Genomic DNA, 24,099 nt, shown 5'->3' with positions numbered 1-24,099 from the left:
CATTAAGTTTATATGATCACAATAAAAAACTTATTAAAATAAGTAGCTCTTGGGGCACCTGGGTGCTCAGTGATTGAGCATCTGTCTTTGGCTCAAGGCATGATCCTGGGGTCCTGGGATTGAGTCCCACATTGGGCTCCGCACAGGGAGTCCACTTCTCCCTCTGCCTGTGTCTCTGCCTCGATCTGTGTCTTTTATGAATAAACAAATAAAATCTTAAAAAAAGGAAATTCCTTTTAAAAAAGAAAATAAGTAGCCATTATGGTGAAAGGAAGCAAAGTTATAACAGTGCTTTTCAAAGATTTAGAACAAATAAGTTAGAATGTTTTAAATTACTTAATGAAGATAGTATATCCATAGCAGACACTATGGGTAGAAATATAAAATACTAGTAACCAAACACAATCAGAATGTGGAAAGTAGAGTCAGCTTGTGGAACTCCTAAATTGTCTGCCATACCTCTCCCACATTTTTTCCTTGAAAATGAAAAAGTAGAAGCTATTGAAATTCTTTTGCAAAGCCTATCTTTGTCTAAGTGTAGGCTGTGTCCAAAGTGATTTTAGCCTCGTTCTTCTACTTTATGTTCTACAATCAGTCACTGGTGTTTGGGAAGCTGGTCTTGTTCTCCCATATGGGATTTCTTTCAGAATAATATTTGCAAAATTCCTCCCCTAAGGCCTTTATGAGAAGAGGTATGGGTAGTAAGACTGGTTTTCATCTGCTCATGTCTTGACTGTGCAGAATGAATATGTTCAAGAGTCATATACATGTGTGTCTTATTTCTTTAACATACTTGAATGAAGGATCAACTTCATAAAGAATAACTCCCTACATTTATTGGTGCATGGAAATTACCTCCTTGGGATGCCTGGTTGGCATCTTCCTTTGGCTCAGGGTGTGATCCTGGAGTCCCGGATCGAGTCCCACGTGGGTCTTCCTGCATGGAGCCTGCTTCTCCCTCTGCCTATGTCTCTGCCATGTGTGTCTTTCATTAATAAATAAAATATTTTTTAAAAAAAGAAAATGACCTCCAAACCTAGCAATTTAAAACAATAAACATTTATCATATTATACAGTTTCTATTAGGTCAGAATTCCAAGGACAGATTAACTAGGTGTCTGACTAATGTCCTGTTTTAGGTTTCTCATGAGGCTGCAGCTAAGGTGTCAGCTAGGATTGCAGTATCTAAAGGCTTGACTGGGGCTGAGGCATCTGTTTCCAAGGTTGCTTACACTTACCGGCAAGTATTAGTTGTTGGTAGAGACCACAGTTCTTCTTCCTGTGGGCTTTTCCATAGAGCTATTTAAGTATCCTTGCTGTATGGCTGGTTTCCAGAATGGTAAAATCCAATAGAGAGGGAAGTGGATGCTTCAATGTCCATTATGTCAAGTTAGAAGTTACCCTGTCATTTCCATAATGCTTTATTGGTTACACAAGTCAGCTCTATTTAAAGTAAAAGAGACTGAACAACTATCCATTACCAGAAGCTAAGAATCATTGGGGAGCACTAAGGAGGTTGGTTAGCACACTTCCCTGTGTGACAAAGGCTTTCTTCCATGGAGACTCCAAAATCTAGACTTAAGGCAAAAGTATTAAGAAACCTGGCCTCTTATTTAAGTCACATTCTCCAATCTACTATTCTAGTAAGTTGGCTAGTATTTTGATACTGAAACTTGTATCTGTTTCTTAAGTAGTTCCTTTCAGAAGGGTGGGCATATGAGTTCAATTTCACAATTAGCTTCCAATCACCCTTACCATGTATCTTTTTTCTTTTTAAGATTTTATTATTTATTCACGAGAGACACAGAGAGAGAGAGGCAGAGACACAGGTAGAGGGAAACGTAGGCTTCCTATGGGGAGCCTGATGAGGGACTTGATCCCAGGATCCCGGGATCACCACCTGAGCCAAAGGCAGATACTCAACCACTGAGCCACCCAGGTGCCCTCTTTTTTTTTTTTAAGATTTATTTATTTATTTTATAGAGAGCAAGCATGCAAGCAGCGAGAGGAACAGAGGGAGAGAAAGAGAGAGAATCCTTAAGCTGACTCCTTGCTGATCAAGCAGCCTGATGGAGGGCTCAATCCCAGGACCCTAAGATCATGACCTGAGCTAAAATCAAGAGCTGGTCACTTACCTGACTGAGCCACTCCAGTACCCATGGCTTATCTTGATTTTTGCCTCTATCCTTTCAATTTGTATTCCCACTGCCACTCATCTTACATCAGGCCTCCATTATCTTTTTGAGTGACTTTGAAAATAGCCCTTTAAGTCATTTTCCTTCCTTTGATGCTTGATGTTAGTGGTCTATTTTCTATACCAGCACTGTCCAACAGAACTTTCCATAACAATGGAAATGTTCTCTGTGTGCCTTGTCCCTATGTGTCTGAGCACTTGAAATGTGACTACTGCATCTCAGGAACTGAATTTTTAATTTTGTTTAACCTCAATTAATTTAAATTTAAATTTGAATAGCCAGATGTGGCTTGTTACCACCATATTGGAGGATGTAGTTTGTTTTTCTCAAACATAGATCTGATTATGCCATATTCTTGCTTGAAATACTTCTATGATTTTTCATTGCCTATGAGGTACAAGTCCAAACTCATTTGCATAGCATTTAGGGTCTTTACCAATTGCCTCCAAAGGTAGCAGTCACCTCTTACTGTAGCCATATCAGATTGCTCATAATTCTTCGAATCTTTCATGTATTTTCATGGCTCCATTTCTTTGCTTATGCTGTTATACAGCCTGAAGTATCTATTCCCTACTTTTCTTCCTAAAAATACTACCAGCTTTTTAAAACCACCTCAACTCCTCTCAAATTTCCCTAATACTCTAAATAACACACTCCCACATTAAATTGTTTACTTTTCTATGCTCTTGTGTCATATTTATATTTTTATATTATATTTTTAATATTATATTCATTGTATACTGAGTCATGTTAGAATTGTGCAAAGCTTATCTGTAAGCTACACACAGGCTTATCTATCTATCTATCTATCTATCTATCAATTATCTATCTATCATCTATCTATATATTAAGGCTTACTTACAATTTGTTTTCCTCAGTGACTATCACTTGGTATATTCTGACCAAATCAGATATTCAGGTTAAATTTTATTTATCATTTCACCATTGCTACATAGAAGAGTTCCAGGCAACAGAATCATTTTGCACATGAAATATGGCTAGCTTTTGGCTCCTAGAAATCTCTACTTGGACATGTAGCTGTGTAACACACTCAGGATTGGCTTTCTTCTCCCGACTCAGTTCCATGGCATAGGATTGGGGGCAGGAGCAGGGGTATCTTTATAATTGGCTTGGACATGGGAACAAAACAGCAGCATCCAGGTTTTAAAAGGCTCCACTTTTGAGTCACTGCTTTCATTCCTACATCACAGGAAGCACCCTCCCTAACTTTTGCTGCTTGTAGAAACAAGCTGCATGAGCATTTCAAATTCAGTATATGTGGGCTATCTTTTCCTTCTTGTTTTATTTAGCAATTAAACATGTGGTCAGAATGCAAAGTAATGGTAGCAAATGTTAGGGGTAAATTTGGTTTAATATTGATTACCTGAAATATTTGTGTTGTGATAAATGGCATTTCTAAAGTTTAAATATTTTATTTTCTAAAGATGCCAGCTACTGGAGTGCCTGAGTCGCTCAGTGGTTGGGCATCTGCCTTGGTCTCAGGGCATGATCCCAGGATCCGGGATCAAGAGCTGCATTGGGCTCTCTGCAGGGAGCCTGCTTCTCCCTCTGCCTGTGTCTCTGCCTCTCTCTGTGTGTCTCTCATGAGTAAATAAATAAATCTTAAAAAAAAAAATAAAGATGCCAACTACTGAACTAGATGGGATGAGCACTGGGTGTTATACTATACTTTGGCTAATTGAATTTAAATAAAATATTTTTAAAAGGATGCCAACTATTGAAAAGGAAAAATATCAGAATTATTACAAATATACATTTCCTTCAGTATACTACTTAAAGCAATTGGAGATGACAACACATGTAAAGAACCTAGAACTATCCCCACTTCTCTATGACCAGCTTGAGTTCCTAATGCCCTTGTGATCTTCCAGAGAGACATTCCATTTTACTCACATCTTGTTTGGGCACATGGCTCCTCTGACTGATTATTCACTGACTCATGGACTTTCCTCACAGACATACACCATCATACATTATGATAGGGCACCTGGAAATATGGTTACTATTTGAAAATCTTTTAGAACAATTCTCTTTGTGGATGCCTGTGGTATTTAACTTCCTGGATAAATATGTTCAAAATAAGGCTTATGGGAGTATAGCTCAGTGTGAAACCATTCCACATGGGGTAATAGTTTCATTATGAGACCAGTTTTTCCTCCTCTGATTTTAGAAACAGCCTTTTGTCTTGCTTATCTTTTTCCCCTCACATTTTATCACAGGCAAAGAGGCTGGATGGTACCTTCAACACACTGCTTGGACATTTCTTAGACAGATTACAAATTCATTTTCTATTGTTCAAGTTACCACAGGTAGTAGTGTTGCCAAACTTTCTCCTGCTACATACAAAACTAGGCTTACTTTTCCCCAACTTTGAGTTATGTTTTTCTTACTTTTTTTATACACCCTCACAATAGTCTGCTTGAAGCCCTAACATTCTCTTTGAGGACCTACAGACTTCATCAACAGTCACCTTGATGACCTTCTAACTTCCGCCCACCACACAGTCCTAAAGTCAATTTTGTTCTAGGTTTCTGTTAAAACAGCCCCCTGTTGTATTTTTCAAACCATCTAAACAGCCACACGTAGGAGCTTTGTGATGTTAATGAATACCCGACTACAGAATAATTTGTTTAAATGTGCTTATTAACTCTGAAAGTTTATGTTTTCCTCCTTCTTTTCCAATGACTTAAAGAGATTAGTGTATTCATTTTATTTCTCCTCTCCTTGACTTAATGCTGGAAAACGTGTTTATATTTGACTTTTATGTTTTGTAGCATTTCTTGGAGTTAAAACTTTTAATTCTTTTTGCCTCTTTACTAATTAGTATTTGAATCATATAAAAGAAAAAGTATTGGTTTGCCTTTTCAGCATTTTCCTGCACAAATATTCCCCTATTTTTACTTTCTATGAAAATAAACAAAATAAATAATAATAAACAAGTACCTTAGGAGTTCCCCTAAATGTTTATGAATTCCCCATGAAATGTCCATTAAAATAATAGTTGATTTCTCCAAAAAGTGCTACCCCTTGTCTTGTTTCTACATTGAGAGAATAGAATTCATCTGCCCAATTATCAGGCATATGATGAAAGTATAAAATAAAGTCTTTTTACTTTACATAAGCTAATAATCTATAAGAAGTTTCTGGAAAAACTTAAACTTACTGATTTAGTAATTAATTTATGTTTCTAACACGGCAACTACTTATGAGCAAGTTTTTAAAATGAAAGTTTCAAAATGGTTTGATATCACCAAGTAAATTGAACAAATTCAAAATGTAAATATCTCATGCTGTATTATCAATACAGCATGCTTCTTCCTGCTTCCTGCTTCATCCTGCTTCCTGCTTCTTCCTGCTTCCTGCTTCTTAAATAGTATCAATAGAGAGTACACAAATTATAATCTTTTAATCAATTTTAGTGATAAAAGGAAGAAGAAAAGACACTCATGTATTTCAGTGTCATCAATATATGATTTTATTAATATGATTTTTTTAATATACATGATTTTATTTTATGTTTATGGAATCTTATGTTAAAAGACTCTCCTTCCCTCAAGGCCTTAATAAGACAGTGAGGACTTTTCTCATTATATGTATTCCATCTGAATCCCTTATCCAGTAAGTATTTAATATTTCTATAAGAATAATAACTGGAAACAAAATATCACCTATAATATGATCTTCATTGATTGATTCTATGTTGACTTCAAATACTTTTATTTGCTTCTATCCTGATGATTATCTGTTACTTTATAACAAATGACATTCAAACTTGGGCACTTAGGGATCCCCGGGTGGCGCAGCGGTTTGGCGCCTGCCTTTGGCCCAGGGTGCGATCCTGGAGACCCGGGATCGAATCCCACGTCAGGCTCCCGGTGCATGGAGCCTGCTTCTCCTTCTGCCTGTGTCTCTGCCTCTCTCTCTCTCTCTGTGTGTGATTATCATAAATAATAAATAAGAAAAAAAGAAAACTTGGGCACTTAAAACAGTTTTATTCTGTTTACAATTTCATGTGTAGCTCATCTCTGTTCCTTATGAGACTGGTACAGCTCAATAGGGCTGGAGAATCCACTTCCAAACTGTTCACTTTAATGGCTAGTCAACTGGTTCTGGCTGATGGTCACAAGCTCGGTTGGGGCTATTGTCTGGGACCTTGGCTTCTCTCCATGTTGGCCACTCCTACAGTAGCCAGGCTCCTAGAGCAAATGTTCCAAGAGGCCTGGGCAGAAGCTATAAGTCCTTTATGACCTATGGTCCCAGAAGTCTCACTTGTGTTGCACTCTATTTTTTGAAGCAAGTCTTATCAAGCTTAGCCCAAATAAAGGGGAGGGGATTTAACTCTGCTTCTCAATGAGAAGTGGAGAAAGAAAATGTGCAATCATCCTTAATCTATGACAACTGCAGAAAACAAAAATGTATTAGATGAGGACTAGAAGAAAATCTTTTTACTAAATTGGAGGATAAATATTCCTTGAACATGTCTTTAATGCCTATCTTTTTATTCACTGCTTCTACTATTTATTCTTTATGTCCTAGTAATAACTGCATGTTTGCATTAAGTTCGTCTTCCTGCTTCTATTATCTTTCCCACTAATATATCTTAAATGTTACTCTTGGATAACACTTCTCACAACACTGCATTCCTCTGTTGTTTGTTTTGTTTTGTTTTGTTTTGTTTTGTTTTGTGACTCCTAAGGCTTATGGGACAGAAGCCAACTACCCAGATCTAGGATATAGAAATTATCATATTATAAAATTATTTAAAGTCCTCCAAATCTGATCAGAACTTGATTTCCTTTTTATGTCTATTTCCCATTATTTCCCTAGACTTTTTTCTTATTCAAGCAAGGAGCTCTTCACATCAACTTACCAAACAGGTTCTTCTTAGTCTGGTCATTGTATCTTTACTCATTCTATTAACTGAAATGTTCTTACTCTGTCCAGGTTAAACCCCTCCTTGACCATGGAGACTTTCCCAAACGGTACAGAAATATTAATTCTCTTTTCTAAATTTTCAATACACCATCCTCTCAGCTACCTTCAACATTGAATTCTCATAAATAAACATTATTCATGGAAGCATACATTATCTATTTAACAAATTGGAAGGTCTTTGACAACAGGTACCACTGCCTTTTTTCTTTCTTTCTTTCTTTCTTTCTTTCTTTCTTTCTTTCTTTCTTTCTCTTTCCTCTTTTTTTTTTTTTTTTTGCATTCTACATTTAAATTAGTTTTTGGTGCATGATAGAGACTTAATAAGTACTTGTTGAATTGAATGTATAGTTTTTCTTTTCTAATTCTTTTATACCCAGCTAGAGTACCTGTATAGTATTTCTAATTTAGAAGTTTAAATACCCAGTTGTAACAGTTAAAATCAGTTTCTGTTCCATTGAAAATAAATGTTAACAATATAATAATGAAACTTAGGCACAGATACCATCTGAACAGAACAATGCAGTATGACAAAATATTTTTATGACTACAAAGACATGTTAACAATGTTTATCTCCTACTTTAAGTGCACTCAAAGGTAACATGAACTTATATTTTCTATTTTTTTACATTATTATTAGATAAAAATAATTTACTTTCACAATTGACTTTCACACAGAAATTTAGTTGTCTCATTAATGTGGTAGTGTTATAGAAATATTTCCATAATTCAGTGATAAAAGAATAGTCTGAATAAGCACAAAGTGTAAAAAATAAAGGGAAGACAATTTTAAGATACCTATAGATAAGTCAAAAAAGTTAGATAAGAATCTATTCATTTTGATATGCTCTAAATATTTAAAAATCTGTTTCCTACAATGCAATGATTGCCTTTTCTCCGTTGCTTTGTATTTTAGTTGAAATATATAATTGTTTAATTTTATAAATTGCTTGCCAAGCAATCCTGTATAAACATATACATTAAACCATGAAACCTTTTCATAAATACAATTGTAAAGCTATGTGCATGTCCAAATACTTTAGAAAAGATTCTTTTTTCTTCCTTTCTGGAATTTTCAATGTGCCTTGTTAGCAAAACTTCAAAGTAGAAACATGATTTTGCATCTGGCACATCATAAATAACTGTGCTGGCTGCCAGATTTCCCACTGATTGAGTTTATGCTAACTCAGTAATCTGTTTTAGTTAACTAAACCACACTTTGAGTCATCATTCCTTTAAGAGACAGAAACTGTAATGGGGAAATAAATGATGTGCCACAATTAAAAAAATGATGTCACCCATTTTTACTACATTAGTATCTAAATTTCCTATGTTGTGAATTCACAGATTTCAGTTGATATGGGATTTCATTTTGACTAAGATAGTTAATTTGAAATTGTAGTCAAAGTGAAAACTGAAAACTTAAAACCAGAAGTAGGAAATAAAGCAGACTATGGCAATTACTTCCATGAACATCATCTGAGAGAATATTTTATACATATTTATATTAGATTTATATTTATGTGAAAAAGCTAGTAAAGCTACTAAATCTATTTGATTTAGCTCTAGAAAGCCCAAAATAACATATTCACTCATAATACACACCTCTCTGATTATGAAGCTTTAGTAAGTGATGTTATTGGATTCTAAGTCACACACACCATAACAAGAGCATTATGCTTTCCCTATGCTTTCTTCTAGTTTTTTAGGTAATTTCATGACCTAGCTTGAAGTTGTTTTATTTCTAATATGTTTTACCAAAACTATGTAAAGAGATAATAGTAATGTCATTAATTTAGAGTGTATTTCTCTAATTAATAGTGCATTAACTTATATTGTATGTGATTTTGTTTTAAAGAAAAATTAAACTTTTTTCTACAAAGATGAATAATTATCATTTGAAGATTGAACTATTTAAATTTTCTGTAAGAAAGTAAAACGAGATTTCTTACAAAATAGTTGTTTTTAAAGAAACCATATTTCCCATAGATCTACATGAAAAGATTAACAACTCCCTTGGCATCCCACATAACCAACAGCAAAGAAAGGCTCTGAAAGGAGAGGGGAGAAATATGATCCAAAATCTTTTGTACAATATGTGTGAGAATTTAGATCCAAGATATACTATCACCCTTCCGGGGAAAGAACATTATCAACAAAGGAACAGTCATCAAAGCTTCTGAATTTGAAAGTACACGAAGTTCTTCAGTCATAGAGAGAGAAGACTTGAGTATAAGTCTCTTCTAAACTCTAATACAACTCTTTCATGTATTATAAGGCAGACATAATTCCAAAAATGAGGAATATTGATAGGACTGCAGAGCCTCCAACATGGAAACCTAACACATTCCATGACTGTATTCTGCTACCAGTAGGAGCCGTTTATAACATGAGCCAAATGGGGCGACTGGAAAAAGCTCCATCTCAAGATGCAAGTACTACATGCCACAACACATATGTGGCCTTTTTCCGTCTCTTTTATTTTTCTCCCCAGGAATTAAAAGTAAAGCTAATGACAGCATTGAGAGAAGTAAAAAGGAAGCCAGAGACAGAAAAAGTAGAACACTGGGAGTTTACCAGGATCTGTCATGATTTTTTCCCCTACTATTGTCCCAGATATGGATCACAGATGTGCTGAATCATAGTTATCCAAGACATGGTGGGCAGATTAATTATTTGAATGGCAGATGATAGACTGAAAGAAAAGGAGGAAGGATAATTCCCTTTGACTTCTGAGTAGAGAAACACTATGCACAACTACTACATAAGAATAATGCAATGACAGGCTGTATAATATTAGTTTCAGGTGTAGAATTTAGTGATTCAACACTTACATTCAACATCCAGTGCTCATCACAACAAGTGCCCTCCTTAATACCCATCACCTATTTAACCCACCTCTGCCCACTTCCCTTCGGTAAATATCAGTTTGTCTAGTTGGAATTTAAATAAAAAATAATTTTATGAGAAGAATAATGCCATGAATTGCTATGGCTGTCCTCTTACACAAAAATCAGTGTCTAACTATAAATGCTCTTTATTGCACTGAGTTCTAGTGATTTGGAAGTAGTCCACATATAAAACTAGCCAAGATCTATGAATTAAGCAAAAACAAATTTTCCAAATACGTTCTCTTCACTAATACCTCCAACCCTAGAATTCTAAGCACTCAATGAATATTGAATAAGAGAAAGAAATACTCTTCTTTTAAAGCTCTCTTTTGCATTTTATCTTGTTTCTTAGAAAGGGAATAAGAATGAGAGAGAGAGAGAGAGAGGCAGGGGGAGGGGCAGAGATAGAATCTTAAGCAGAGCATGGAACCTGACTTGGTTCCAAGTTTCCATGGAAACTAGATCTCAAAACTCTGAGATCATGACCTGAGCTGAAATCAAAAGTTAGACTTTTAACCAACTGAGACACCCAGGCACCCATGTGAGAGATATTCTTATAAATAATCATAAATATTAATTTGGAAAAAAAATCACAAAATTTAAAATCCACTAAGTACTTGACAAATGAGTTAGTCTTTCTAGCTGCTAACAGGATAGCTGTATTAGAAATTCTATGAACTGATTAGAAGGCCATCATGATTCAGAGGTTTATGCTGTGGCAATCAGAAGGTTTAAATATGACTTCATGATTTAGATGATCTAAAAAGCATGTCATTTTAGAGATATACATTCATATGTATAATTTATTTTTTTACAAAAAGATGAAAATGGATGAGACACCTGGAGGTCTAAGATAGACTTTTGAAAGCAAAGGAGATGCCTCTCTACAACCTAGTTATAGTGGAGTTAGACGTGCCTTGAGGTTTGCTTGTGAAAATATTTAAAGCTGTGGGTTGTGAATTGATGGGGTGTGGTAGTACAGAAGAAAAGACATGTGTGGACAAATTATGAGGCTTTCCCAGCCCAAGTGCCACTTATTAAGAGTTTATGGTCTGCCCACCAAGTGGCGAGATATAGTCCCAATGACTCTCACCACACACTTGGTTATTGGCATTTTGACACCTTTTTTTTGCACAGCAGGAGTCATTCCTGACACAATCAATGTAATATACCTGTTTCAGATCACAAACATTACTCATTAACCTTAGGGCAGAAATCTAACAATCAAATATCCTCTCTCACCTAATTTAAGCCAACAGGGGACTGGATAGATAGGAAAACATTATGTAAATAATAGAGAAATGTTCAAAAATTTATTGTCGGGCTTTTCTGTTGCCAGAGTTCACAATCTTATAGTTCTAGGTTATTAATTATTTTATGAACTGCATATGAAAAAGAGCTCAAAATACAGATGCTATGATGTAGGGGAATCACACTCTTTAGCAGAGTGACTTTTACTAATTTTGCCTTTTCTTTTGGTAGAAAATACCCATGGTCTCAAATATGACAGAAAAAAGTTTTCAAAAATTAAATATCCTTTTTCATTTCTTTTCTCTGACTTCTCAAAAGTTACTTCTTAGAATAAATCAAAAATATAATGTTCTCATTTTGAACACACCAGTCTTCTCTCTAAAACCTGTATCTCCTGTTTTCATATTTTTCAGTTAACTAGATTTTACAATAGTTATCTAAAAAGTTTGGGAGAGATAGGCTCTTCCTCATTTGTCTTATGTACCTTAACTTTTGGTAACCAGGGCCAGGGCCAAGTTCCCATTATTCCTTGCTCTGCTGATGACCACATGCTACTTATGTCATCACATGTAATACTATACATATTTTGAGACACAGAGTGATGAGAATTACTATGCTATGAGATTTTAAATTCAAAAACACCATTATATCACCATGTTGTCCCTAAAGATGCCGTCCCCCTTTTAATCAGATATGATGATAAAAATTGACTTTAACATTTGAGCAGAGCTTATCCCTCAAGATTTTTATTAAAATTAGATGAAAGAGTTCACATCATATTCTTGCTCTTCACACCTTGATTCATATTTAAAAAGCAACTTTCATAATGCAAATGCTTATGTTACAGGTAGACTGAGACTTCTTGTAGATGCAGAGAAGATAAAGAAAAAAAAACGTGTTATGGCACCAGTGCAATGCAATTCTTTTATTACCAAATTTTAATTACTGAACAGATAGCTTATTGGGGGGCTTCTCACAGATAACATTTATGTTCATTACATATCATCATAATAAAATTGTTGAAATGTTGCTGAATGACACCGAAGGATAATCTCTCTTTTCTAATGAGATCTAAGATACAGGTATGGTGACAACATGACAGTAGCTAGTTCTTTCCGTGACAAGAAGGGTATGGCCAAGAAAATCCAAGCAGCATATTAAAAGGTCCCCTTTTAGCTCTCTACTAGGTGCTCCACTACTGACTTCTTCAGCTCCTGACTTCTTCTGTGGATCATGTCACCTACTCTTAAAGCAGGCTCAAGGACAAACCTGTTGATTGGCAAATCATCCACCTGGGAGCCTGTAGAAACTTGTGACTGCCATCCAGGCCATTTCTTACATAGAACCTAGAGCACTCTAAGAAGCTGAACATCCAGGCTTCCCTCTACTTGACTATAGGGAACCACCAAGTCTATTTTGATGTGGTTATATTTCTGAGTGGCTCAGTGCAGTCTAAAGGGCAATCTTTCTCCAGAAATTTGAGAAGGAAACAGGAAAAAAATTACTTTTCTCTGTATCTCAATTCTCATTAAAGACTCTTATTCTCATAAACTAGTTACAGACAAAATAAATTACATTATTTTTCTATGTGTCTATATTGTAGTGTGGGTAAATTTGTGTAAGTTGCAGTGTTAATAAATCTACTATGATAGTAATATAGCCAATTTTCAGGTATGAAACTAGAAACACCATTGAACTCTGCCCCCAAAGGCCATTCCATTCCCAGATACAATCCTAGTGACTCACACATTTTCTGTGGAGGTAATTAATTCCTTTATCTTGCTGCCCATGGAACTTCTCTTCATTCACCACTTATTGCCCATGACCAATTGCTAACATTACCAAACAACCAGGCCAGACCCTCTTGGTGAGTGACACTATCTCCCTGTCAAGCCCAAGTGTAGGGACTGTGGTTAAGAATGCCCTCTAATCCCTCAAGGCCAGCCCTGTTGTTAAAGTATGTAACTAGGGTAGATCATGGGCTTTCTCCTGCCCTTATGGTTTGTTATTAAAGTTCTCAAGTGCTTCACAAGTGAGTTCTCCCTCTCTGATTATGGTATAAGTAATTCTTCAAGGTTCCTGGAAGAATGATCTTATTTTTTTAGCTTCCTGATTTTTTCCCCCTCACAGAACTTGCTATAAGCTTTCCCAAGGATGAGTTGGAGGATAATTGAGTAGAATCTAAAAGCACTTACCTAAAAGTGTAGCGCACTCTGCCTTCAACTCCATCAGTATCCTAGGACAAAGCTCAGACATCTGCTTCATTCTTATTTTTGCATGAGTTTCTTGTCTATCTGAAGTACTCCTTGAAGGCTTCTTCTACCAGCTTTCCAGAATCTTAATTCCTGTATCTTGAAGTCTGATCATTAATTCCTAAATCTTCTTTGACAATGTTCCTAATGGGTTCAGTGGGACCTCTATCCTCCCCACCCCCAACTTTGTATTTTAAGTGCATATTATATACTAAACACTGCACTAGGCATTTAGGCTTTCATCCTAGAGGAACCTCGGGGGCCCAAATGTGAGACAAACACAGATTACAAGAACTCTGAAAGTAATTCATATCCTCACAAAGTTAATAATAGAAACACAAATTAATTCTGAATCTGGTAAACATGGGACAATAGTTAATCTGTTAATATTTTTTTCCTTTATAGAAGTTGGAATGATCACCTCCCGTGTCTCACCAGTTCTGCTCAGAACTGTTAACAATTTACCAAACTTTTATAATTTCTGAGCTAAAGCTAAAGTCATCAGGTCTTAAGCACATCTGAAATGTTTTCTTTTTGCATTCAGCCCATGTTCACCATGAATCTAACGAAGAATAAAATATGCATGGCATCTGTTGCCTCCTGGATTACCTACTAATGGTAGCATAGTTGACATAACAAAATTAATTTTGCTTAAGGAGTGAGAGACAACTGGAACTGAGATCTGAGAGGTGAAAAATGAGTGCTTTATCAGTGAAAGTACTCAGCTCCAAACTCCCCTGCTTCTTAAGTACAATGTCATCTAGGTAATCTATTGCTGGTTTTTGGTGTTACATTGCATGCCTACCCATCATGTCATAATTAAAAATCTCTGAGAGCTAAAAGCAGTTAATGGCCATCCAAATGCTCACTAAGAGAAATATACCACTAAAATGGATTTCTGAGAGTCACTCAATTTATAAAAACTAGATGTGACATGGTTATCACACATAGGGGTTTAAAAGATGAACTATGGTGGAAATAATCTTCAGTGATTAATGCACTGAGGTTTATTCTGTTGATTTTTATTTTTAGATAATTCATGGTGCTAAATTCGATTATTTTTTAAAATAAAGGGTTGAGATATTCACATTTATATTTTTTACCCTTACAAAGGATTCCTTTTGGCATGTGATGGCATGATTTGATCACCAGCCATAGTGTGCAGTGTCATACTCTGTAAATTTAACACCCTCCATTGCAGTGCTTTCTAATTTATGGACCTGAGACACCAAAGTGGAAGCCAGGAACTGTTTTAACCAGCCTGCCATGGTATTAGGGATCTGGCATGTGTCCAAAGTTCTGTATTCAGATATGTCCATGAAAGTCTTAGATTTAAAAAAGAATGAGATGGGATAGCATATATAGGGGCATCATGTCAAAGAAGAAACTTTGTATTATGTAAGTACTTGCTTCATTATAGCTGGCTCTCATAGACCTTTCAGGTCACTTCAAGAAAATAAGTAATATGTGATAAATTTTTGGCTTCACTTCATTTATTTAGGAGATTAGAATGATCCATTGATTTTGTTTTCTAAAGTTGAAAAAATATCCCTTAAGTGATTTTTGCAAATAAGTATTTTATAATTTTATAAATGTTGGAAAAAACAAAGTGTTTAAAAAATAGATGTTCATTTGGATTGACCTCTATGTGAAAAATGAATAAAATCGTGGCTTGGGGTGCCTGGGGTGGCTCAGTGGGTTAAAGCATCTGCCTTCAGCTCACAGTTCACGTTAGGATCTCCAGGTCCTGGGATCAAGCCCCTCAGCAGTCTGCTTCTCCCTCTTCCTCTGTCCCTCTCCTCCATTCATGTGTACCAGTGTGTGTACTCCCTCACTCTCTCTCTCAAATAAACAAATCCAATCTTTAAAAAATAATAAAATCAAAGCTTAAATACATTTAATTTTTTTAATTTTATAATGCCAAGTTCTATCTCATTTCTTATCTGCTTGCTGCCTTGATTTCACAACAAATTTAAAAATTATTAGACTTGACATTTACTCTAAGCTGAACTAAAAATTCTCCAAAAAAAAAAATACAGATCTATATGTTTCAACTCAATGTATACTATTTTTATAAAATGAGGACCACTTCATTCCAGGTTCCATTTTAATGCAAGCAGTAACTATGCTAAATGTCTGTTACCATTTAGCTTTTAGAAGGATGTGTTCTGTATAGAACAATACAAGTTTTTTACTAATCTCTTCTTCACTGACTTGCTGGATTAACTAATGTCATCATGCTATGGAAAAAAAAAACAAACAAACTGTAACTGCAGCTTGGAGCCCACCAAGAGCTCCTATGCCACCTTGGAGCAAAAGCCCCAAGGTCTCATGCATTTTTGTGGCCACCACCTGAGTCACCTTCAAGCCAAGAGTCCTTTGTGTTTTATTTTCTTTTTTTAAAAGATTTTATTTATTTATTTAGAAAGAGAGAGCGAGTGTGCCTGAGTGGAGAGAAGGACAGAGGGAAGTGAGAGAAGAGAGAATCTCAGGCAGACTCCATGATGAGCATGGAGCCTGATTTTGGGGCTGGATCTCACAGCCCTGAGATCGTAACCTGAGCTGAATCAAGAGTGACAACCAACTGAGCCATCCAGGTGCCTCTCAGTTTTGTTTTCTTAACCTACTTATATCAGTTGTACTACTTTTATCGGTTATACTTTTTATGTATGTAATTTAGTTAGATATTATATAAATCAATGAAATGCTAGTAAAAAAGATATCTTTCTATGAAAATTAATGGGAATGGTTTGGAGAGATTCAATAAACTTAATCACTGAAATTATTGCTATTGAATGTGATTGAATGTGGTGTAGGTGAAGCTGCTTTGAGATATTGAGTAAAAAAAAATCAAAACATAGATGAATTTTTCTATCACACTGTTTTGTTAACTGTCCTGAATTTACATGAAAAAGAATCTGATATTGTAAATAATGCCCTAAGGGTGTGACTTATACAAGAAAGATGATATAGAACTCCAATGAACAAATCCAGGAGTTGCACCAAATATTGGTAAATTCATGAGTATTTTTCAAAATAACTAAAATGTTTAAATTGCCTATCTATATTATTTTCCTAATGATTCTACCCTTTAAGTGATTCAGTTAAGCAACCAAACACCAGTGACAACTGTATTGGATAATTGGTTTCCCCTATATATCAAAGAAATTGCAAAACCATTTTCCAAATCAGATAATTATCACTGAAGCTTTCCACTAGATCTCATAGCTTTGATGAGTCACCAGATTCTATTCCCCCCGCTTTGTACAGGTACTACCCATCTTTTTGAACCAGATTGTATCACTTCAAGCCTAAATTGCCCTCATTATCCTCCAAATCATATCATCATTTATAGGCCCTTTTGATCCCACAATATTTTTAAATACTTCTACCATTATGATACTTTAGCTCATAAAATTCTAATATTATCTTCTTTATTTACATCACTAAGTCCAGAATTTTCACCTATTGTTCCAATCTTGGCCAACTCTTCACCTTCTCATTACTTTTTTATTTGAGCACATCTGTAGTGTGAGAAGCTTTTCTAATATCACCAGGTTGGTGATAGATTCTGTTTTCACCCAATATACTCTTGGCCATCCTTGAGGATAAATTACTACTGACCTAGGTTTCTTTACTCCTATTTGTCTGTCTTACGTTCTGTTTTATAAAGTGACATGATTATTGAGGGTGTGGGTTGTATGTTTTCTCTCTCCAACTAAATCCCAATCTTTGAATATGGGAATCAATTTTTTCATTTTTCCAGTGTTTCTTATCAAACACTGCATATTCTAAGGGCTTCATAAATCTCAGACTGAAAAATGATACTAAAGATAGCTTGAAATATTCATAAAGCACTTCTATATTAGGAAATCAGAATATCTAGTTATTTACACCTAGAGAAAAAACCTCACCTCTTATATTTATGAGTGCAATTTTTCTGGTTTCAACAATTCCTTGGTTTCCTTGTCCTTATAACTTAATATTTCACATGCTTGTTGTGGTGATTAAATGAAGTAATTCAAATATAGATTAATGCCTGAGACATCACTAATTATTAGATTAACAAAAAATTAATTTCCTTCCCATCATTTGATCTCATTTACACACTTTGTTAAATTTCGTGTGAATAGAAATATTTCAGCTAAAATCTAGCATAACTCCAAACCTTCTCTGAAAGCAATTTTTATCAAACTTTTCTGGTATGTAGGGGGATTTCTCACAGAAAGAAATGGTAAGCTGAATAAATACAAATATTAATTATATTTCTCTAAAAACTTTGTGCAGCTCATACCCCTTTATACAAATGAAAAGCAGAAAATAAGTTGTTAATGTGACTGAAAATTTACAGTTGAGAGAAAGGAAAGCACCTAACTCAGGTGTAAGTATACCTTGTCTCCATGAGTCAAACTAAAGGGGTATGGACCTGTCAACAGTAGTTCTAGAAGAGAATATACAGAAATAAGTTTCTATTTAGAAATCAAACCTTTAAAGATTTTCATATTATGCTATGGCATAGGCCCAGACGACTATATGTTGAAGGAAATTTTATTTTGTTTTATTTTATTTTACAAATAGAAAGTTTCACTCCGAATTGATGGAATATCTCCACATCTGTTGGAAATCAAGGCTCAGATAGGCTGTGATGAAAGATAATTTGGAATGAATAACTAAGATTGATAACTTGGAGATAAGTCTTCAAATCTTGATTAGGTACAGTGCTTAATACACATTCCCCACTCTTAGCATCTCCATAAGGCTGATTATTCAGCCCAGGAGTCCACCATCAAGGTATCTGTTCAAAGTACATCACAATTATATAGACAGAATCTGAGAAGCAATAAACATTTTTAAACCATTCCTATGAACTAAAGCAGCTGGGATGCCTGAGTGGCTCAGTGGTTGAGCATCCGCCTTAGGTTTAGGCTGTGATCCTGGGGTTCTGGGATCGAGTCCCGCATCAGGCTCCCTCTACCTATGTCTCTGCCTCTCTCTGTGTGTTTCTCATGAATAAACAAATAAAATCTTTTTTAAAAATGAACTAAAGCAGCTAATTATGACACAAAAAATGATACAGCCATACATGAGGGGTTTTGGTATGGGAGAATGATGACCAGCTTTATTACATCACTCAAGAAATTAAATATTAAATAGTGAGGCCTATTCTCTTTCACATTTAGAGGCCAGATCCAACACCCCAGATTTTTGAGAAGGCAAAAAATTGCCTACCATTAAACTCTTAGGAGAACAGCTTGAAATGAACTTCGAGGCACTTACGGCTGTTAGCTCGGCTGTGGTCTCAGTTCTGGAAGTCACTGGAGCACAGACCTGACTCAACCTATAGGTGAACCAGAAAATCCTGAATTGGGAAGCCTGGGTAGCTCAGTGGTTAAGCGTCTGCCTTTGGCCCAGGGCATGATCCTGGAGGCCCTGGGATCGAGTCCCACATCAGGCTCCCTGCATGGAGCCTGCTTCTCCTTCCACCTGTGTGTCTGTCTATCTGTCTCTCTCTCTCTCTCTCTCTCTGTGTGTCCCTCATGAATAAATGAAATCTTTAAAAAAAAAAGCCTGAATTTACTATGAAAACTACATATCCTTTCTCTGTGTAGTATTAGGATAACCTGGTCCACTAAAATTTTTGGTAATTTATACATGGTATGTTTCATTCACCCCTTCACATATAGAAAATTGCATTAAAGACTGTTGCATAAAAATCTCTCCCTTTTAGCTGTGCTGTTGCCCCTCTTTATATTAATAGCAAACAAGTATGTAGCATTTACCACATGCCAAGCGCAGTTCTAAGTAGCTTATGAATTAATCCTTAAAACAATTTTATAAGGTGGTGTAGTAGGTACTATTATTACTCCTGATCTACAAATGAAGAAACAGAGGCAACAATGTTTGGGGATTTGTCCAAGGCACACAGCCGTAGTGGAGGTAGGATTCAAACCCAGCCTTCTGGCCCTGAATTGGTGCCATTGGCCTCTACAATAAGAGAAAAGGCTTTCTGTACCATATAAAAGATGTAGAATAAAACATCCTTCCTAGAAAGTATAGCAGTATGCTCAAAAATAGCCAAACACATATAACTGCTTCTCTGATCCCAGAACCTCTGAAAGAGTAGCTTAAATGTGCAGAAGCTGCATATTGTAGGCATGCCTGTGAGTTTATATGCTTGTGTGTGAGCATGTGTATACGTGCATGTGTGAGAGCATCCGTGTACATGTGTACACGTGTGTGAGTAGTCTGTGACTGTATTTGCTCATGTGTGCACATGTGAATGCATGTGTGCATGAATGAGCTGTACATAAGTGTGAGTAGATGGCAGAGCGAGGGTGCAAGTCCAGATTTGTCTGATGCAAAGCATGTACCCCTATGCTATACTTTCTTAATAAAAAAAAGAAATACTAACTATTTTTTTAAAAAGATTTTACTTATTTATTTGACAGATAAAGAGAGAGCACAGGCAGGGGGAGAAGGAGAGGGAGAAGCAGGTTCCTCACTGAGCAGAAGCCCAACATGGGGCTTGATCCCAGGACCCTGTGATCATGACCTGAGCCGAAGGCAGATGTTTAACTGACTGAGCCACCCACGCACCCATAACTGATACTTCTGTTTGATTTTAAGGTCTGCAAATATTTTTTGTGTGCCTTTCTTCAACTGAATAAAGAAAGGGTGCACCCCGGAATCTTCCATTCTCAGATCCAAAAGTTGGCCTGGAAAGTGAAAATAAATGAAAACGGTCGGGAGTTGGGATAAGTTTTATGTATGTAGCAGCTGACAGGCCAGGAGAAGGAAAAGGGGTAGAGAAAAAACATGTTACAGAAATAATACTTTTATGTATGTATCACCTTTCATCAAAAAATCTCGAAGCACATTTTGGTATTTTCTGCCCAATTTTCCCATACATCAGTGAGGCATAGAGCATTTCCCTTATTATTTAAGGTAAATAAATCGACACTGAGAGAAGTTATGTGATTTTCCAGAACCAGGCAGTAGGTCAGTAGCACGGCCAAGTTAAAAATGTAACCTTTCAGGGGTAAAGGAATACGGTTGCTTTCACTTCCCAGGAGACCCCAGTGCATCCTTTAGACAATTCAGCTATTTTACTACATTTGTATATAAACATCACTGCATCCTCCAGGGCAGCTTCACCTCTGATGCTGGCTAAGTTTTCTGTTGGGAGCTCATCTTTACCTATTACTGAACTCCATAAATAGCTTCAAAAGATCCTCTGGGAAAGAATCAAAGGCAATTGCAGCTGAAGCGCTCCAGAGGAAACTTGAAGCAGACACTCTCACCTTCTGGTAACTCTGACACATTAATTTCCCTCAGCCACCTCACTTAAAGAGTAAGTCTGGCACCACTGTGTCGGGGAGCCCTAATCAGATACCAAACCAGCGCTGTGTCAGAAATGATGTCAGATGAACGGCGGTCCCTGGGCCACTGCCTCATTTGGAGCAAACACTGAAATACTTGTGTTTTAGGCTACTTTATGACTTGCCTGAAAAATGACTTTGTTCACCATGGAAGGCCACTAATGTATGAGGTGTTACCCCAGGATTTTAGCACTTTTCGTACATGCACAACATTCTTTTTATATACCTCGCTACACAAACAGTGGAAGTATCATTGAACTGCTTATATTATCAATGCCATATATCAGGGGAGAAACTACATGACAAAAGGTGTGTTAATACTTGCCTGTATGGAAAATCTGGTAAGAAACCATTTTACCAAAGGTATACGAAGAAAATGTTTTCATTTCATACCATATGGTTTGGCTTATATCGGATTTACACATTTGGAGTTTCTTATTTATTTTTAATGGTGGTCCTTCACCTCAGGTACATGATTGTGATTCTCACCTCCTCTCTTTGGACTGCGCCTGCCAAAGGCTCTGTCAAATGGGGTTCTGAAGGTTAGCTGGACCTTCTGTTAACAGATTCTTCATTTCCTCCTATCTCCTCACAGGAACCTTCTGTCCTGTGGGGAGCAGCCACACTTAGCTGGGGCCAGGACTGGGAGAGAGCTGCCTTCTCCGGACACTACCACTGCTCTCACTCTGTCACTGAAAACCTGCTGCACAGAGAATATCACTTCTCCCTCTCAAACTCTTCATTTCCCTCTGTACCACTACTGGAAAATCAGGCTCACAGCCTGGTCTCCTTCTGGAAATTATTTGGTAATAAGAAACAGACCCAGCGTGGTGTTGTGAGGTGAGGCTGTGACCTTTCACCTTCCGAGACCTGGGTTCCAAGCCCGTCTAGAGGTTGGTGGTCTCTACCTAGTCAACACCAGCTAGTTTTCAATGCCACACAACCATATGGCACTTGAAGCAACATTACATTTATCCCAAGAAGGAAATGGCAGCCCAATGTGTGGGTACAGGATTGTGGGGGACAACATATCACTTCCCTTTTCTCCCATTGTTCCAGGTCTAGCAATCTGTTGCCAGAAAACTTTCTGTTTTGACTTCAACTTACTTCCAGTTTTGTAGAAAATAATTTGTATAGGCCAGGTGCTGGTGGGGATAGTATATCAACTTTCTGTGTGTAGGTTGATACTCTCCAATTCATGATTTTGGTTTAGAATATTTCTTTATACATTGTGATTGGTCCAGATTCTAATCTATACCTTCTAACATGAACATCATTCCTTTGACTGTTACCTTGCAACCTTTATTTTGATACTCTCTCAAATTATATCCCAGGAACTTTAGTTGAGCAGAATGCAATTGTTTTAATAGTGATATATAATTTTCCATTTTATCTTCAAGGACAACCTAAGGTATCAGTTTTATTTATCAGAGACCTACATGGTTGCTGCTTTGTTTACCTTAGGGAGAAATTCACTGCAATTTTTGTTACAGTAACGAAGAATGGCTTTATGCTATTTTCACAGTTCCAAGATTAAATTGCAAACCATTTGAAGACCAAAACCCAGTTCTTAATAACACCTCATAGCTCCAGATCACAGAAGCTAATTTTATGTTAAACTAGCTTCAAGTGGCTCTAAGACAAGTGGGCATATTTCTTGGGCTCAAACCACAGCCCTGTCCCTAACTGTTTGTGTAATGCTGAGTGAGGTACTTGATCTTCGCCTGGCATCTAAATTTTCTTATCTATAAAATGAGATTGATAACAGTAGCCTTGTTACAGGGCTGTTGTGAGTCGACATATGTATAGTTCTTAGGACAGCGTCTTAGGACAGCTCACGGAAAAAGTAAGGGTTTGCTATTATTTCATAATAGATAAACAATAGATAAACAACAAATCTCTAATTGACCAATATTTCCAGAAGGCCACAAGAGACGATTTGATAATCAAAAATATTGCATATAAAATCTAAAAATGAATGACCTATAGGACTCAAAATGCAGTAAAAGAGAAACGGTGGTGGGGAGGCAGGTAGAGTCCATATCCATTTAGGCCAATTTCAGGACAGCTGTGTTGGACCAGCCAGTACCCCAGAGACTACTTCATCTTTCCACCTTGATTTTTCACCCATTTGTGTCCCCTAATGCTGAGCATGTTCATGAGATTCTTTGGCACGATTTCAAAATATTTTAGCACTACACTTGCCCCAGGTGCCTAAGGACCTTTAAGTAACATTAACTCTTATAATTTACCTATTAAGGGTCAAGTAATCAAAATAAATAATGCAAAAATAAAATATAAGAAGAAGAGGAGGAGGAAGAAGACGAAGAAAAAGAAGGAGGAGGAGGAAGAGAAGAAGGAGAAAGAAGGGAAGGGAAAGGAGAAGGGGAAGAAGAAGAAGAAAGGCTTAAGGTTAGGTGGTGAATTTTGCACCACGGACACTGACTAGACCTTGGAATTATAGGAAGATTCTACTCATATTGAAATTTCCAGCACTACTTGACTAAGGAATTGCACTGTTTTGAAAGACAGCTGGACAAAATAGAGTTATTTGCATGCCAGGCTGTAGGGATTTTCAGAAGACAATGAGCTAAGAAACTCTTTCTTTCGTACAAAAGTCTTATCTTTCGGGTCTGAGCAGGAACACTAACTGGCAAAGAAGTCCAGACAATCGATGAAATAGTCCTTCCTTTAAGTCATTCTCCTTTCTGCACCCTGTGAGTGCGATTGAGAAGCTGAATCCTAAATGCCGTATTTCTAATTACCAGCAACAAACCTGGATTTCAGTTTCTTCTTACAGAAATGGCTTTGACTTATCTAAATTATAACTAAAAACCTACTTCAATGCTATACTTCGAACTGTAGCATTGAATGTTCCATTATAGAAACACTTGCTTCATAGGGCATCTGGGTGGCTCAGTAAGTCAGGCGTCTGACATGATTTTGACTCAGGTCATGATCTCAGGGTTGTGAGATTGAGCCTCTGCTTAAGATTCTCTCTCTCTCTCTCTCCCTCTCCCTCTCTTCCTTTTCCCTCTCTTTCTCTAAACAAACAAAAACACACACACACATACAAAAAAAAAAAACCATGCTAGCTTCAGAAAAGCAGATTCACATAGGATTTTTAAAAAAATCATTGAAAATAAGAAACAATAATAGTGTGATTAAGGATATCAT

General features: G+C 36.5%; 1 long non-coding RNA gene across 1 annotated transcript; it reads left to right on the top strand.

The window, feature by feature from the left end:
• Nucleotides 1-10,518: 10,518 nt before the first annotated feature.
• Nucleotides 10,519-12,331, top strand: LOC112670115 (uncharacterized). The gene is made up of 2 exons (XR_003142769.3): nucleotides 10,519-10,581; nucleotides 12,139-12,331. It is a non-coding gene; the product is annotated as an uncharacterized LOC112670115 (long non-coding RNA).
• The last annotated feature ends 11,768 nt before the right edge of the window (nucleotides 12,332-24,099 follow it).

Source organism: Canis lupus, chromosome 25 (assembly GCF_003254725.2).
Source record: "Canis lupus dingo isolate Sandy chromosome 25, ASM325472v2, whole genome shotgun sequence".
Taxonomy (NCBI): Eukaryota; Metazoa; Chordata; class Mammalia; order Carnivora; family Canidae; genus Canis; species Canis lupus.
The sequence above is the reverse complement of the archived record's forward strand: the minus strand, read 5'-3'. Positions and strand labels throughout refer to the sequence as shown.